The sequence below is a fragment of the Heterocephalus glaber genome, unplaced genomic scaffold (genome assembly GCF_053883595.1).
Source record: "Heterocephalus glaber isolate CG9 unplaced genomic scaffold, H.glaber_assembly_v1.0 deba00001662, whole genome shotgun sequence".
Taxonomy (NCBI): Eukaryota; Metazoa; Chordata; class Mammalia; order Rodentia; family Bathyergidae; genus Heterocephalus; species Heterocephalus glaber.
In genome coordinates, this window is record NW_028258403.1 from 1,689,679 (window position 1) to 1,707,222 (window position 17,544).

Below are 17,544 nucleotides of genomic sequence, written 5' to 3' on the forward strand. Positions count from 1 at the left end.
TTGAAATGATATGTAGTGTTTATAACTATGTCAGTCAGTGTTTATTAGACAAACAAATATAATATGAGATACACAAATGTATAAGAATTTACAGATTGCCTTATTATGGCCACACGCAGAGTCAGGTGTGGAAGAATGAGAAAGGGCTATTTGCACACTGAAGATCTGGAAGATCCAGTTGAAGGCCTGAGCTCCATGTAGTGTCCTATGGGAGTCTGTATCAGGAGGCCAAAGAATCTGCACCTGAAGGCTGAAGAGTCTGTGCCAGAAAGCTGAACAATCTCCACTGGAAGGCTAAAGAGTCTGCACTGCAAGCCAGGAGATGATGTCCAATGTGCAAGTGAAGACTGGAGCTCCTCCAAAGAAGACAGAAGCAAGTCTTCCTTCTTTGTTTCCCTTTTATAGCATTCTGGTCACAATCATCATGAGGGTGGGTCTTCCACATCCAGAACTACCTTGAGCCAATTTAGTTAGGTGTTGATTATTCAAGTTGACATAATCAATCAATTAAAACAATAACAGAAAAGTAGAAGTCTCAATCTATAGGAATGAAGAGTATCCCACTTTCTTTAAGAATAGTTTAGCAACTGATAACACTGTTTACTGGATCATAACATTGACAAATCTATATTTGCTTTAAAATTTTTTGTTTGGTCTTAACTGTAGGTAGACAGACAGACCTCTCACCCATCTTTAAAAAAAATACTCATATTTCTGATTTCATTAGTCCCTAAATTGAGATGTACAAAAACATTTTTGCCAATGACATTGATAAAAATATTCCTCAGATATGATCAAATATTTCTACATAATCTTCCACTTTTCTTTAATACTTTTTCTGTAAACAGAAAAGTGCAATAAAAATGAAATTCTTCAAAAATAGGCAAAATCCCTCTGAAAACCATTTACACAGCATGTATATTGAAATAGATGGAAGTGAGAGGGGAAGGGGAAAGGAAAGAAGGGAAAGGAAAAATTATGAGAAAAGGAAAAAATGGAAACAAAGTCTTTGTAAATAGGGAAGGGAGCACAAAGAATGGGGAAAAAATAAGAACCAAGATACATCATGTACAGGTACAAGTGCCCGATGATAAAGGTAAACGTATTGCATACCTAGAATGTACCAATAAAAGAATTTAAGCAAAAAGAAAAAAGAGAAATAGATGGGACTCCATCAAATTTTGTTATCACCCAATATATATTTTACAACTTTGTCTGTAAAAAAATTAATGAGGGGCTGAAGATACAGCTCAGGAGGATAGTGCTTGCCTAGCACAAGTAAGGCCTTAAGTTCAGTCTCCAGTATGAGAGAGAGAGAGAGAGAGAGAGAGAGAGAGAGAGAGAGATTGAGAGATTTTAAAGTTTGTCTCAAAAACCATAGACTTGGGATTAAAAATTATTATCAATGGTATTAGAGTACATATCATGCCAGTTTAGCTCAGCTCAGAAAATGATTTTCATAAATTCTTCAGTTTTCAGCATTCTTAGTCTCTTCCTAGATCAGCAACCCCCTCACTCCAATCCCCACACTGATACTGCATCCTATCATAGGCAGTTAAGCAAATGTCCTATGTTTTTCTTCCAGAGTGGCAACCAGTGATCCAAACTTACTGTGGGACACGCTGTGCTATGTGTACCAGAAACATCAATTCTTAAAGATCTCGCATCATGTCAGAGATTCTGGGTTTTGGTGCTCAAGGGTTTATATGGTTCACCAGTATACGATAGCAATATATACAACCTAATACAAACAGTAAGATTTCATCACTCCTATGTGAGAAATATGGAGAAGAAAAATAAATTCCAGCTCTGTATAGTAGGTGATCACAGAGCATTCACTTTATCAGATTTGCATTATAGAACATCTCCCTCATGGCTTCTGGGGAGTCTTAATGCCCACAGACCAATGAGAAGATAAGGGAAAAGAGTGGGAACTAAGGAAATTACAAGGAAAAGGGAGTGGAAAGGACACATATAAATATGTATGAAATATTAAAAAGAACAAAGAGAGAGTTGAGAGTTTCATTCAGTGGTAGATTATGGCTAGGCATGTGTGAGATGATGAGATTGATTGATCCCCAGCATCACAAAAATTGTTTTAAAAATTAAGAAAATTTTTAAAAGACAGGATTTCCTGAAACTAGGTATTGCCCAGAACTGATGGCATCACCAAGCTAGCAAAGAAGTAAGGAAAACCAGGTTTCTGCCAGGCCTGGTGGCACACCCCTATAATCCCAGCACTTGGGAAGCTGAAGGAGAATTGCCATGAGTTTGACACCAGTGTGGGCTTCATAGTAAGTTCAAGGCCAGCCTGAACAACATAGCAAGACCGTATCACAAGAAAGAAGTACAGGAAGAAAGAAAGAAAGAAAGAAAGAAAGAAAGAAAGAAAGAAAGAAAGAAAGAAAGAAAGAAAGAAAGAAAGAAACCAGGTTTCTTTTTTTAATATATGTTACCAAAGAGACCACAAGAAAATTAGTTTTCTAAAGGAAAAATGACAAGTTGTACATGGAATTTTTCCTTTACATTATATTATCATAGAACACCCTGAGATTAAATTTTTAATATATAATTGCAAGAACTACATAGAAGGAGTGCCAAACTATCTTCAAGTTTAAAAGAATCTAATCTAACATTTTAGCAGAGGTGGAAAATTTATACAAGAGATAGGATAAAGTTTTGTAAAAATATGAATTTTAGCCTTCAACATTGTTCTCGCAGTCTTTCTAAGAGTCTTTCTCTGCCATTAGGCTGAGGGCTACAGGTCATCCTGGAGCTCATGGAGGACAGATCAGTTACCTAAACACTGTATAATCCTCACTTGAATAATACTGTATTCAAAGGATACTTTCTCCTACTTATCAGGAACCCACTGAGAACAAGGAATACACTACTTAAGCAGTCATTTTTTACTATTTACGAGTAGCATAATCCTTTTTAAAAAATAAGCTGGTAATGGTGGCTCACTCCCATAATACTTGAACCCTGAGAGGCTGAGGAAGAAACATCATAAGTACAAGCCCATCTGGGGCAGTACAAAAATGCAACAAGACACTGACTCAAAAATTTTTTTAATTTAAAAATAAAACAAGGCTGGACACTCTTATGTTTTTGCTCCCCTCCAACCTTCCCTATTTACACAGACTGTTTCCATTTTTTACATTTCTCATAATTTTTCCTCTCCCTTCTTTCCTTTCTGCTACCACTCCCACTTCCCCTACCCCTTTGGACCTTTTCTTCCTATTTCACGTTATCAATTATTCATTTTAATCACTGGTACATTTTACGTATACAATATACTGACATTCATCATTGGAAATTTGCACCTTTACATCGTCTCTCTTGGTTCTTATTTTTCCCCCTTCCCCTGCCCTCATTTCAACCCCTCCATCCCTCCCTGTTTACAAAGACTTTGTTTCCATTTTTTCATTTTCTCATATTAATTCCATTCCCTTCCTTCTTTTCACCTAACCTTCCTATTTCCCCTTCACTTTTGCCCATTTTCTTCTTATTTCATATTATCATACCTTTTAGTCCTTATTTACACTTTCAAATTATCACACTAGAGAAACTATTTGGTATTTACACTTGTGTCCTATTTCTTTCAGTTAAGAGTATCGCCTCAATGTGCATCCATTTAGCTATAAATGTCTCTAATTTCTCCATTTTTTATGTCTGAGTAGTACTCCATTTAATTTTTTAAAAAACACATTTTCTTTATCCAATATCTGGTTGACGGGTATTTGGGCTGCTTCAACATTTAGCTATTACAAATTGTACTGCTATGAATATGGGTGCACATATATCACTGTGGTATGATTCTTTTAATTCTTTGGGGAAGATACCCAGCAGTGGAATAGTGGGGTCAAATGGGACTTCCAGTCCTAGTTCTTTGAGGTATCTCCATACTGATTTCCACAGTGCTTGCACCAGTCTGCACTCCCACCAGCAGTGGAGCAGGGTTCCTCTATCCCCACAGCACCGCCAGCATTTGTTATTGGTTGATTTCATGATAGCAGCCGTTCTTTCTGGAGTGAAGTGGAATCTCAGCATTTTTTTCATTTTCCTCTCTGGAATGACCAGTGATGTTGAACATTTTTTCATATGTTTATTTGCTATTTCTACTTCTTTGTCTGAAAAATGTCTGTTCATTTCAGATGCCCATTTTCAGTTTGGGTCTTTAAATTTGGGAGGTCTGATCTTTTTAAGTTCTTTATAGATTCTAGATAGTAGACCTTTGTCTCAGGAACAGCAGGTAAAGATTTTTTCCCACATTGTGAGCTGCCTCTTCACACTGCTGGTGGTTTCTCTTGCTGTGCAGAAGCCTTTTAATAAGAAGAGACCCCACTTGTTGATGATGTTAGTTCATGAGCAATGGAGGTTTTGTTCAGAAAATCTTTTCCTACACCAATGTCTTCAAGAGTTCTACCTGACCTCTGTTCCAGCACATTGAACATTTCTATTTTAATGTTCAGATATTTAATCCATTTCAATTTTAGTTTAATGCATGGTGAGAGATATAGGTCTAGTTTTAATTTTTGAAAAGTTGAAACCCAGTTTTAACAGCACCATTTATTAAAGAGGCTATCTTTCCTCCAGTGAAGGTGTTTGACACCTTCAACAAAGGTGAGATGGCTGAGTGGGTATGGAGTTGTCTCTGCATCTTCTAATCTGTTCCACTGGTTCTCAGGTCTGTTTCTTCACCAGTACCATGCTGTTTTTATCACAGTAGCTTTGTAGTATAATTTCAATTTGGAGATTGTGATACCCCCTGCCATGTCTCTGTTACCTAGAATTGCTTTTCCTATTCCGGGTCCTTCTTCTTCCAAATGAATTTTTGGATTTTTGTCTCAAGTTCCATGAAGTATGCTCCTGGGATTTCAATTGGGATTGCATTGAATCTATATAGCAGTTTTGGAAGTATGGCCATTTTCACTTTATTGATCCTTCCTACCTAGGAGCAGGGGATGTCATTCCATTTTCTGATATCATCTTCAATCTCTCTTTTCAGAGTGCTATAGTTTTCAGAGAAAAGGTCATTGACTTCTTTTGTATTTCAGTTTTTTGGATGCTACTATGAAAGGAATTGTTTGCCCTATTTCTGTCTCAGTAAGTCTGTTGTTTATGTAGAGGAAAGCTATTGATTTTTATTTGTTGACCTTGTAGCCAGCTACTCTATTGAATTTGGTTAGGTCTAGAAGACTTTTGGTGGCATTCTTTGGGTCTTCTATATACAGTATCATGTCATCTGCAAATAATGACAATTTGACTTTGTTTCCTGTCTTTATTCCTTTTATTTCTTTCTCTTGTCTGATTGTTGTGGCTAATATTTCCAAGACTATATTGAACAGGAGTGGTGATAGTGGACATCTTTTTCTTGTTCCTGAATTTAGTGTGAAGGATTTCAGTTTTTGACTATTTAGAATGATATTGGCTGTTGGTTTTTCATAGATGGCTTTAATCAGATTGAGGTAGATACTATCTATTCCAATTTTTTGTAAGGTTTTTATCAAATTGCATGTTGGATTTTTTTCAAATGCTTTTTCTGCATCTATGGAGATAATCATATGGTTTTTGTCCTTGGCTCTATTGATATGATGTATTACACTGATTGATTTGCATGTGTTTAACCATCCCTGTATCCCTGGGATGAATCCCACTTAGGGTGTATGATCTTCTTGATGATCTTCTGCATTCTATTTGCCAGTATCTTATTAAGGATATTTGCATCTGTGTTCATTAGTGAGATTGGCCTATAGTTCTCTTTTTCAGTTGGGTCTTTCTCTGCTTTGGAGATCAAGATGATGCTTGCTTCTAGGAATGAATTTTGGAGTATAGCTTCCCTTTCAATTTCAATGAATAGTTTAAACAGTAGTGGCAGCAGTTCCTCTCTAAGTGTCTTGTAGAATTCAGCAGTGAAGCCATTAGGACCTGGGCTTTTCTTAGTTGGTAAGTTTCTAATTACATTTTCAATTTCATTGGTTGATATTGACTTGTTTAGAATTTTTAGGTCTTCTTTGTTCAACTTTGGTAATTCATATGTATCTAGGAATCTGTCCATTTCTTCTGTATTTTCCATCTTATTGGCGTATAGGTTCTTGAAGTAGATATTGATGATCCTCTGGATTTCTGCCGCGTCTGTTGTAATTTCACCCTTTTCATTCCTAATTGCATGGATTTGGGCCTTTTCTTTCCTTTTTCTGATAAGATTGTCTAAGGCTTTGTCAATTTTGTTTATTCTTCTGAAGAACCAACTCTTGGCTTCATTAATTTTTTGTATCATTCTCTTCATCTCCATTGAATTGATTTCTGCTCTGATCTTTGTAACTTCCTCCCTTGTATGAGCTTTGGATTTTTCCCGCTCTTCCTTTTTCTAGCAGCATCACGTTGTTTAATTGGGCTCACTCTGTTTTCCTAATATGTGTATTTACTGCTAAGAATTTCCCTCTAAGACTGCTTTCATTGTGTCCCATAGATTCTGATATGTTGGACTGTCATTGTCATATAATTGAGGAACTGTCTGATTTCTTCTTTAATTTTCTCTGTGACCCATTGGTTATTCAGTAGTGTGTTGTTCAATTTCCATGTGTTTATGAAATTCTTGTGGTTTCTTTTGCTACGATCTCCAATTTCATTGTACTATAGCCTGATAATATACAGGGGATTTCAATTGTTTTGCACTTACTTAAACATGTTCTATGAGTGAGTATGTAGTCTGTTTTGGAGAATGACCAGTGTGCAGCTGAAAGGAAGGTGTATTGTGATTTTGTGGGGTGGAATGCTCTGTAAACAACAGTTAAGTTCATTTTTTCAAGAGTTCAATTGAGTTTGAGTATTTCATTACTTATTTGTTGTCTAATTGATCTATCTATTTGTGACAAGGGGATATTGAGGTCCCCTACTACTATTGTATTGGTACATATATGACTTTTAATGTCCATTAGTATTTGTTTTATATAGTTGGGTGCACTAGTGTTTGGTGCATAGATATTTATGACTGTCATCTCTTCCTGTTGGATTGTTCCCTTTACAAGGATTCATTGTCCTTCTTTGTCTCTCTTAATCAGTGTTTGTTTGAAATCCACTTGATCTGCAAAGAGGATAGCTACTCTTGCTTTCTTTCTGGTTCCTGTCGCATGGAGTATTGTTTTCTACCCTTTAACTTTCAGTCTATGAGTTTCATTTTGAATTGTGTATTTCTTCTATGCAGAATATTGTTGGATCTTGCTTCTTGACCCACTCTGCCAGTCTATTTCTTTTGATTGCTTAATTGAGACCATTAACATTGATGGTTATAACTAATACATATTGACTTATCATTGTCATGACATTTTCTTTTTGTTGGATTCTCCCCCTTTACATTTAATTTGTTGTTGTGCCCAAGGGATTCATTCTGCTGTGCTTCCTGGGGTTGTGATCCTCATTGTCTGTTGCTAGGTTATTATCTAAAATTTTTTGGAGTGCTGGTTTGGAATTCATGAAGTTCCTAAGGTGCTTTTTGTCATGAAAGTATCTTATTTCTCCATCAGTTTTGAAAGATACTTTTGCAGTGTGTATCAATCTGGGTTGGAGACTTTTTTCCTTTAGGGCTGGGAATATGTCATTCCAAGCTCTTCTTGCCTTGAGGGTTTGCCTTGAGAATTCTGCTGTGATTCTGATGGAATTTCCTTTGTTTTTGATTTGTTTCTTTTCTCTGACTGCTTGGAGAACTTTGTTCTTCTGTTGTGTTTCTGGAATCTTAACAATTATATGCCCATGTGTGCATTTTTTTTTGATCAAGGCTATTTGGAGTCTTATATGCCTCACTTATCTGTATGTCAAGCTCTTTTCCCCTGCTTAGGAAGTCTTCAGCCATTACTTCTGTGAACATTTTTTTATGTCATCTACACTCTGCCATCTTTCTTCATTGATGCCAGTCAGTCTTATGTTATTCTTCTTTGCATCATCTAGCAGCTGCTGGATTGATTTCTCATGTTCCCTTATAATTTTGAAGCAATTTTTCTTTTCCTGGTCACTAATTGCAATCTTATCTTCTATATCTGAAATTCTGTCCTCACATTGGCTCATTCTGCTGTGTAGACTTTCAAGGGAGTTTTTAATCTCCTGGAGATCTGTTTGCATCTGTTGTATGGATTCCATTTGTTTCCTATGTTGGGATTTCATCATGTTCCTCAGCTCCTCTCTAGATTTATTAATCTTGTCTTGCACTATGAACACAATCTCTGCTGTTATGTGAGAAATTATTTCTGATTTCATTTTTTCCAGATCCTCTTTTGTTGCCAGTTCAGGTGGTCCTGGTGGTTCAGTATCAGAGTGTTCCATCTCATTTCCCTTTGGGATTGCTCTAGGCAATCTGGAAGTCTAGTTTTGAGACTTGTTTACATGACTTCTCATTTTGATGGGGCGGGGCAGGGTGGGTGCTGTTGGCAGGGCTCACCTCTTCTGCTCTGGGAGTGGTGGAACAGCAGCCCAGAAGCCCCTATTTCTGAACTAGGAGCACAGGAACAGCATCCTGGAAGCCCCTTCCTCTGGGCTGGCAGTGATGGAAAGGCAACCTGGGAGCCCCTACCTCTGGCCTGGGATGGTGGAATAGTGGCCCGGAAGCCCCTTCCTCTTGGCTGGCAGTGGTAGAACAGCAGTCTGGAAGCCCCTTCCTTTGGGCTGGGAGCCGTGGAACATGGCCCAGAAGCCCCTTCCTCTGGGCTGGGAGCAGTGGAAAGGTGGCCCAGAAGCCTCTTACTCTGGGCTACCAGTGGTGGAACAGCAGCCCAGAAGCCCCTACCTCTGGGCTGGGATGGTGGAACAGTGGCCCGGAAGCCCCTTCCTCTGAGCTGGGAGCTCATTAGGAATTTGCACCTTAACATACACTATCTTGGTTCTGATTAAGAGAGACAAAGAAGGACATGACATCCTTGTAAAGTGAACAATCCAAGAGGAAGAGATGACAATCATTAATGTATATACACCAAACACTAGTGTGCCAAACTATGTAAAACAAATAGCAATGGACATGAAAAATCATACAAACACTAATATAGTAGTAGTGGAGAACCTCAATACCCCACTGTCACAAACAGATAGATCAACTAGACAAAAAATAAACAATGAAATACTAGATTTCAATCAAACTCTTGAACAGATGAACTTAACAGATGTTAACAGAGTGTTCAACCCCACAATATCAGAATACACATTCTTTTTCAGCTATACATGGGCCGTTCTCCAAAATAGACCACATACTCACTCATAGAACATGTTTAAGTAAGTGCAAAGGAATTGAAGTTATCCCCTGTATATTATCAAACCATACTGCAATGAATTTGGAGGCAAACGGCAAAAGAAACTGGAAGAATTTTGAAAGCACATGGAAATTGAACAACATGCTTCTGAATAACCAATGAGTCACAGGGGAAATTAAAGAAGAAATCATCAGTTCCTACAATTAAATGACAATGCCAATACAACATATCAGAATCTATGGGACACAATGAAAACAGTCTTATGAGGGAAATAATCAACAAGTGGGATCTCTTCTTATTAAAAAGCTTCTGCACAGCAAGAGAAACCACCAGTAGTGTGAAGAGACAACCCACAATGTGGGAAAAAATTTTCACCTGCTATTCCTCAGACAAAGCTCTACTATCTCGAGGGGCTGGGGATTTACCTCAGTGGTTTTGCCTCCTGCTGTGCAAGCACAAGGACCCAAGTTTGATCCCCAGTACCAAAAAAAAAAAAAAAAAAAAAAAAGGTCTACTATCTCGAATCTATAAAGAACTTAAAAAAATCAGACCTCCCAAATTTAAAGACCCAATCCAAAAATGGACATCTGAAATGAACAGACATTTCTCACACAAAGAAGTAGAAATAGAAAATATGAAACATATGATAAAATGTTCAACATCATTAGTCATTAGAGAGATGCAAATGGAAACAACACTGAGATTCCACCTCACCCCAGAAAGAATGGCTGCTATCAAAAAATCAACCAATAGCAAATGCTGGTGGGGCTGTGGGGAAAGAGGAACACTGCTCCACTACTGGTGGGAATGTAGACTGCTGCAACCACTGTGGAAATCAGTATGGAGATACCTCAGAGAACTAGGATTGGAAGTCCCATTTGACCCAGCTATTCTCCAGCTGGGTATCTTCCCCAAAGAATTAAAAGCCTCATACCACACTGATATATGTGCACCCATGTTCATAACAGCTAAAACCGGGAAACAGCCCAGTTGCCCATCAATTGGAGACTGGATAAAGAAAATGTGGGATTTGTTATAAAATGGAGTATTACTCAGCAATAAAGAATAGGAAACTGGTGACATAGCTAAATGGATCCACATTGAGGCAATACTCTTAAGTGAAATTAATAGGACACACATGTGTAAATACCAAATAGTTTCTCTGGTGTGAGAAACTGAAAGTGTAAATAAGGACTAAAAGCTATAATAGATAATGTAAAACAGGAAGAAAAGGTGCAAAGGGGAATGGGAAGTGTGAGAGGTAGAGTAAAAGAAAGAAGGGAATGGAGTTAATATGAGAAAATGAAAATATTAAAAGAAAGTCTTTGTAGATAGGAAGGGGTGGAGGGGTTGAAAGAGAGGGCAGGAGAATGGGGAAAAAATAAGAACCAAGATGGATTATGTAAAGGTACAAATTCCCAATGATGAATGTCATTATATTATATACCTTAAATGTACCAATAAAATTTTAATAAAAGAAAAAATGAAAGATACTGAAAAAGAGACAAAAACCCCTGAGGCCCATGTTTATCAAAACCTCTGCACTAAGTGGACTCAGAAGAGGAAAAGAGCTCGATCTGAAGGAAAATTGTTGAGATATCAGGTTTCTTAGCTCAGATGACTGACAATTTCTCTTGGCACAGGGTGGTAAATGGAAGCCCAAATAATAAGTGAAATTATATTTCTTCAGCAGTTTTGGTGGAATAAATCAGAATTGAGAGTACTAAAAGAAGATAAAGCAGCATACTATTTCATGTGTTCCTGAATTTGTGGAGCTAGAATTATACCTGCAACAAACATTGTGGAAAATATAAGTGAAGTTTTAAATAGAACCTGTTGTGGCTTGTGTTTGGGAGTCCCCACAATGTCTCTTGCTTTTTCAGAGGTGGGTGAATCTAGAGTGTGTGTTTGCTTCATGGTGGGGCTAGGCCTGAGGGCACTGGAGTTAAGGGCATGAGTACTATCTACCCTGAGTAGTCTGAATAAGATAAAAGAGGCAGAAAGACACTGTTAAATTCCCTTTTTGCTTTTGATGCTTCAGCAGCCAGGAACTGTTACTCCTCTGCTATTCTGCCTTGAAGCCAGCTGATTATGGACTGAAAACTCTACAAACTGTAAGTCAAATAAATCTTTTCCTCTTTAACTTTGTGTGTTGGGTATTTGGTCTCAACAACAAGAGAAATGTAAAGAACACAGAAATTTTATATCAAGGGTTGGGTTGTTGCTGTGACATTTCCTGGTCATGTGGCTCAAGAGCCTTTGTAACAGGACTGTAGGAGGGGAAAGAGTTGGGAAAGATTTGAAGATGCTGGCTAAAACAGTAGAGCTTGAACACATTAAGCTGTACTATATGGGAGATTCTGGTCAGAGCTCAGAAGACAGAAATCAGGTAAAGACCAGGCTCAGGAGTTTTCTGCTAGGAAGGACTGCATTGGTTACTGGACTCCAGATGATGTGTGTTATGAGTTGGCAGAAAGTGTGTCTCCATTTTTTTGTGTGCAGAGATTTTGCCTGAAACTGACATTAAGGATGGCACATTAATTAATCTTCAAGAAGAAATCATAAGGCAGAGTAAATCTGTGGTCATGGCATGGCTGCTGTTGGGGGCTTTTAGCCAGATCATTTTGAGAATCAAGAGCAAAAAGCCCAGCGCAATGACATAAAATGTTTTGAATTTGGCCAGAAGGTACATTCTAGTAAAACTGAACTAGAAAGAGAGACTAGAGATCTTGATTGCTGGCAAGGGACAGGAGAATAGAAAAGATGGTTTGAGGGCATCACAAGAAGCAGAAGGGCTCCACCCTTTGCAGCCTCAAAATTTCAAAAGTGAAAGACTTTGCTTTGAGAAGAAAGCCCCAGAGGACCACGTTCCAGAATGGCAGTGGACATATCATTGTGCAGAATGGCAGTGGCCACACCATGTTATACAGTAGCAGAGACCCAGAAAATTTGTTCCTTGGAATTGGATTCAGAGAGCTCAGTAATTCAGGCACTTAACTCCTACAGCCAAGAGAGAGGGAAAACAGGCTACTAAATTCCAGCTAGCAGCAGACCTTGACATCATGTACATGGTGCTGGCTTTAGGTGCATGCAGAATAAAAGAGTTGTGGGATCAGGAAAACTTCAACCTATGTTACAGAAGAAGGCATGGGAAGCTAGGCAGTGAGCCCCTGAGAGAGCAGTGTGTGAAGCTGTGAGTGAAGCTGAAGGTGCAGTGGAGTCACCAGAAGTTTGGAGAATTAAGGAGCATGGATCATCTGAGGAAAACTGCCAGGAGGCAGCAGAAGCAACCCAAGAGAGAAGTCTTGGGAGCTACAATGACCAGAAGTGTCATAGAGGTGGAGCCAACCAAGCCCTTTGGACTTCACAACTTGCCATAGATTGCCAGGGATGCTGGAAGTGGAACAGTGGGATTTAATGTTTGCCCTGCTGGATGTTGGTCTTGTTTTGTTCCCATTCCTTGCTATCTCCCTGTTTGCAACTATTGGAATGAAAATGTTTATCTTGTGCCATTCAATATTGGAAGTGTTTGACTTCCTTTTCATTTTTACAGGGGATTGAAGCTAAGAGTTTGCCTACAATCTCCAAGGAGACTTTGGACTTGGCCTTCTCAGTAATACTGAAACTGTTAGGACTTTGGCAACTCTTAGAGATGGACTACATACTTTTTTGCATAAAGGAATAGGCATGAGTATTTGGGAGGTCAGAGGCAGAATGTTGTGGATTGTGTTTGGGTGTTCCCCGCAAAGCCTTGTGATTTTTCAGAGGTGGGTGAATCTAGAGTGTGTGATTGATTCATGGTGGGGGTAGGTTCAAGGGCATGGGTATTAAGGGCATGAGTGCTACCTGCCCAAAGTAGTCTGAATAAGATAAAAGGTACAGAAAGATGCTATTAAGGTCCCTTGGTGCTTTGCTGTTCCCATGACCATGAACAGTTATTCCTCTGTTACTCTGCCTTAGAGCTAGCTGATTATGGACTGAAAGCTATATTAACTGTAAGCCAAATAAACCTTTCCCCCTTTAACTTTAAGTGTTGGATATTTTATCTCAGCAACAAGAGAAAAGTAACAAATACAGAACCCTACTACTTTTTCAGTTCTAAAGTTTTATGGATCTATGAGTACACAAAATATTCAGGACAATTCTAGCACCTTTGGAATGAATATAGAATTATGTGGCTAAATGTAGACAATGTGAAGATTAAAACTTTTTGCCTGAATAGATTATTAGTGGATCAATCTTTTTCATTACTTTCTAACCAATCATAAGAGATTCCTGGGGAAAGCCTGAAATTATGCTTAATATCCTAATGTACCTAAGCACCACACATGGCCAAGTGAGCAGCTGACAGCTTCTTCTCAGGAAAGAAGCAAGATGGCACAGGTGAATAGATGAGCTGGGTGTAGTGGTGCTCATCTATAATTCTAGACACTCGGGAGGCTAAGGCAAGAGGATGGCAAGTTCGAGGCCAGCCTTCATTCTGTTCCTGACTCATTCATTCTGTTCCAGGGCTCACACTGTGTGAGATAGTTTATAAAATCAACTTAATTTCATTATACTAATCATATTAATTCAGTACTTAGGTGGTAAATCTGCCTAACTCTACAGCCTGTTCATTGCTTTGTTGGTATTATTGGAATGATTCTATCTCAGAGAATGAACAAGAACTACATTTCTGCTCATGGATTCATCAAGCAGTAAATTTTTTCCCATCCTGGAGGTCATATCTTCACTCTGTTGGTTATTTTCTTTGTTATGCAGAATTTAAATTGATATAATACCATTTGTTAATTCTAGTGTTATTTCTTGGGCAAGTGAGGTTCAGTGAGGAAGTCTTTGCCTACATTTATATCTTCAAGTTTTTTCTATTTTGTTTTCCAGTAAATTAAGTTTTTTCTGTTTTAACATTTAGATATTTGATCAATTTTAATTTTGGTTTTGTGCATGATGAAAGATATATCTATATTCAATCTGCTACATGTGGATGCCAGTTTACCCAGCACGATTTGTTTAAAAAGCTATCTTTCCTCCAGCATAAACTTTTGGCCCCTTTGTCAAACGTATGTGAATCTTTGAATCCTGCAGTTGCTTCTGCATCCTCTATGTGGTTCCATTGATCCACATGTATGGTTATTGTTCAAATTCTATGCTGTTTTGTCATGGTAGCTTTGTAATATGACTTGAAATTCAGGATTATGATACTTTCTAATTTGCTTTTGTTGCCCTGGATGGCTTTTCCTATTCCAGGTCTCTTCCATTTCCATACGAATTTTAAAACAGTTTTCTCTAGATCTGTGAGAAATACTGTTGGTATTCTGACTGGAATTGAGTTAAATCTCTCTATCAGTTTTTGAAGTATATCCATTTTGATTATATTGGTTCTGGGTCTGATCTTTATAATTTCTTTTCTTGTACAAGCTCTGGGTTTGGATTGTTCTTGTTTTTCTAGGATTTGAGATGCATGCTTAGATTATTTATTTAGGCTCATTCTGTTTTTCTGCTTTTCTTTTTTCACAGTTATAAACTTCCTTTGTAGGACTGCTTCCATTGTGTCCCATACATTCTGGTATGTCATACTGGCATTATCATTTAATTCTACAAAACGTCTTATTTCTCCTTTAACCACTTAACAGTTTACCCTGAACATCACACAGGCAACATGGTTGTTTACATACTGACTATCCCCAGCATTGCTTGAGCAGGTGTCATTTCAAGCAATAGAGTCTTGCATTGAATAAATTTGATACAACTGTGATTTTTTATATTTTCTGTTATACTGCCTTATAAAAATTAATGAAAAATATGCAAAATTTGGTCATCTTGTGTTTAAATAATCAATCTAATAAGTGGTTAATTTCTTGTTATCCATTGATTACTCAAGAGTATGTTGTTTAATTTTCATAAGTACACATAGTTTCTGTGGTTCCTTTTGCTGTTGATTTCTATTTTCATTGTACTGTAATCTGATAATATCCATGGTAAAATTTTGATTCTTTTTCATTGTTTTAAGCAAGATTTATTAGCTAATAGGTGGTCTGTTTTGGAGAAAGGTACTACTAAAAACAACATGTACTCTGCTATTGGGTGAAACATTCTTTAGATATCTACTAAGTTCTTTTGTTCAACAGTGTGATTCAACTCTGATATTTCTTTGATTTTGTCTAGATGACTTGTTTATGTATGATATTATGACATGGAGATTCCCCACTGAAATTATACCCATGTTTATCTGATCTTTTATGCCCATTAGTGTTTGTTTTATGAAGTTGGGTGCACTGTGACTTGGTGGAAATATGTTTATAATTCTTATCTCTTCCTTTTGAATAGTCCCATTGCCATTCTAATATCCTCCTTTGTATCTTTTCAGTTTTGGCTTAAAGTCTATTTTATCTGAGAATAGGATAGCTACTACTGCTTGTGCTTGTATTGCTATTGCATGAAATATTGTTTTTCATCTTCTGATTTTTCAGTCTATGAATTTCTTTTGGGGTTAGATGTGTTTCTTATATAAAACATACCGTTAGATTTCATCTCTTGATCCATTTTGCTAATCTGTGTCTTTTGATTGTCAAATTGAGCCCAATCACAGTTATAGCTACAGTTGATAGGTATTTACTAATGCTTGTCAGTGTATTATTTACTTGTTGCTGTTTTGCTTTCTTTACCTTCTACTTAATTGCTAGCCCTATCTGATTCATTCATTCTATTGGACATTTTGGCATTGCTAGTTTCATTCTCTCTCTCTCTCTCTCTCTCTCTCTCTCTCTCTCTCTCTCTCTCCCTTCTGTTTTGGTTTTGTGAGACAAGGTTTTGCTATGAAATTCAAGCTGGCCTTGAACTTGCTATGCAACCTAGGCTGGGCTCAAACACACAGGATCCATGTGTTTGACAGGATCTGTCTTAGCTTCCTGAGTGCTAAGATTATAGACATACACCACTATGCCCAGAAGTGATTTTTTTATTATCTTTTTTATTATGATATCCTTGAAAAATTTTTTGTTGGTTTCGTAGTCATGAATTTCTTTAGGTTTTCATTACCGCAGAAATATTTGTCTACCAATTTTGCAAGAATTTTGCAGGATCTATCAATTTAGGTTGGAAGTTGTTTTATTTTAGGGCTTGAAATACTTCATTCCAAGCTCTCCTTGCATTTTTGGTTTGTAGTGAAGAAGTCTTTTAATTCTGATGCATTTTCCTTATAGGTGATTCATTGCTTTTCTCTAAAACCTTCAAGATTCTGTTCTTGTGTTGCATTTCTGATATTTTAATTATTTAGTAGTGTGGAGTAGTTTTTTTCTGATCATGGCTATTTGAGGTTCTTTACGCATTAGTCATCTGTATGTTACATTCTTTTTTCATGTCTGGAAAGCTTTTCTGCTCTTACATCCGTAAACAGGCTTTTTGCCCTATGTGTTGTCTTCTGATTTTCCATTAATTCTTATTACTCTTATATTTGTCTTCTTTGAGTCATCTAGCTGCTGTCCAATCCATTTTCATGGTCTCTTTTTTTTAAAGTATCTCTTATTAATTGATTACTAACCATCCCCCTGCCATATAGATCTGACACTGTGTCCAAACATAGGTGTCCTGTGCTGTCCAGATTTACTACTGAATTTTAAATCTCCTAGATTTGTCTTTGTAACTTTTTAATGGACTCTCTTTCATTGCTGGGTATTCATGTTTCACATTTCTTTCTTTATCTATACTAGATTTTTATTGGTGTCTTCTCTAGCCTCATTGATCATTTGTTTCACTTGGGTCATTATCTTTCTAGTTATATCTTTTTTTAATTCATCCAACACCTTCTGAACTGGTTTTTTTTAACCTACATTGATACCTTTCCAGATATTTCTGATGTGTGACTTTGATTTCCTCCCATTTGATGTCCTCTGGATTAGCTTTGGGGAAGTTGGGAGTTCTTGGAAGCATTTTGTTGCCTTCTTTTCTCTTGTTTCTTTCTTTTTGTTTTCTGTGGTGAAGTTTGCAGTGTCTTGGCTCAATGGCTGCATCTTTGGGAATGAGCCTCTCAATATTGTTCATTATCCCCAGACAGTCCAGATATCAGCATACAGAGAAAACTAATTGACAGCACCAACTATGTCACCTTGGAATAGCAGCAAAGTGAGTGAAAACAATGGCACTGAATATCAACTAGATCCTAACAATCCCTGAGAATCACTCATGAACCACCCTTAACCAGAGAAAAGAGGACAATTATCTTAGTGTAGCCTTAGCCAACACTGATAGTGACCTCATCAGATCGATATTTTCTACTGGATGTAGGCAGTGGTAGAAAATTACAAGA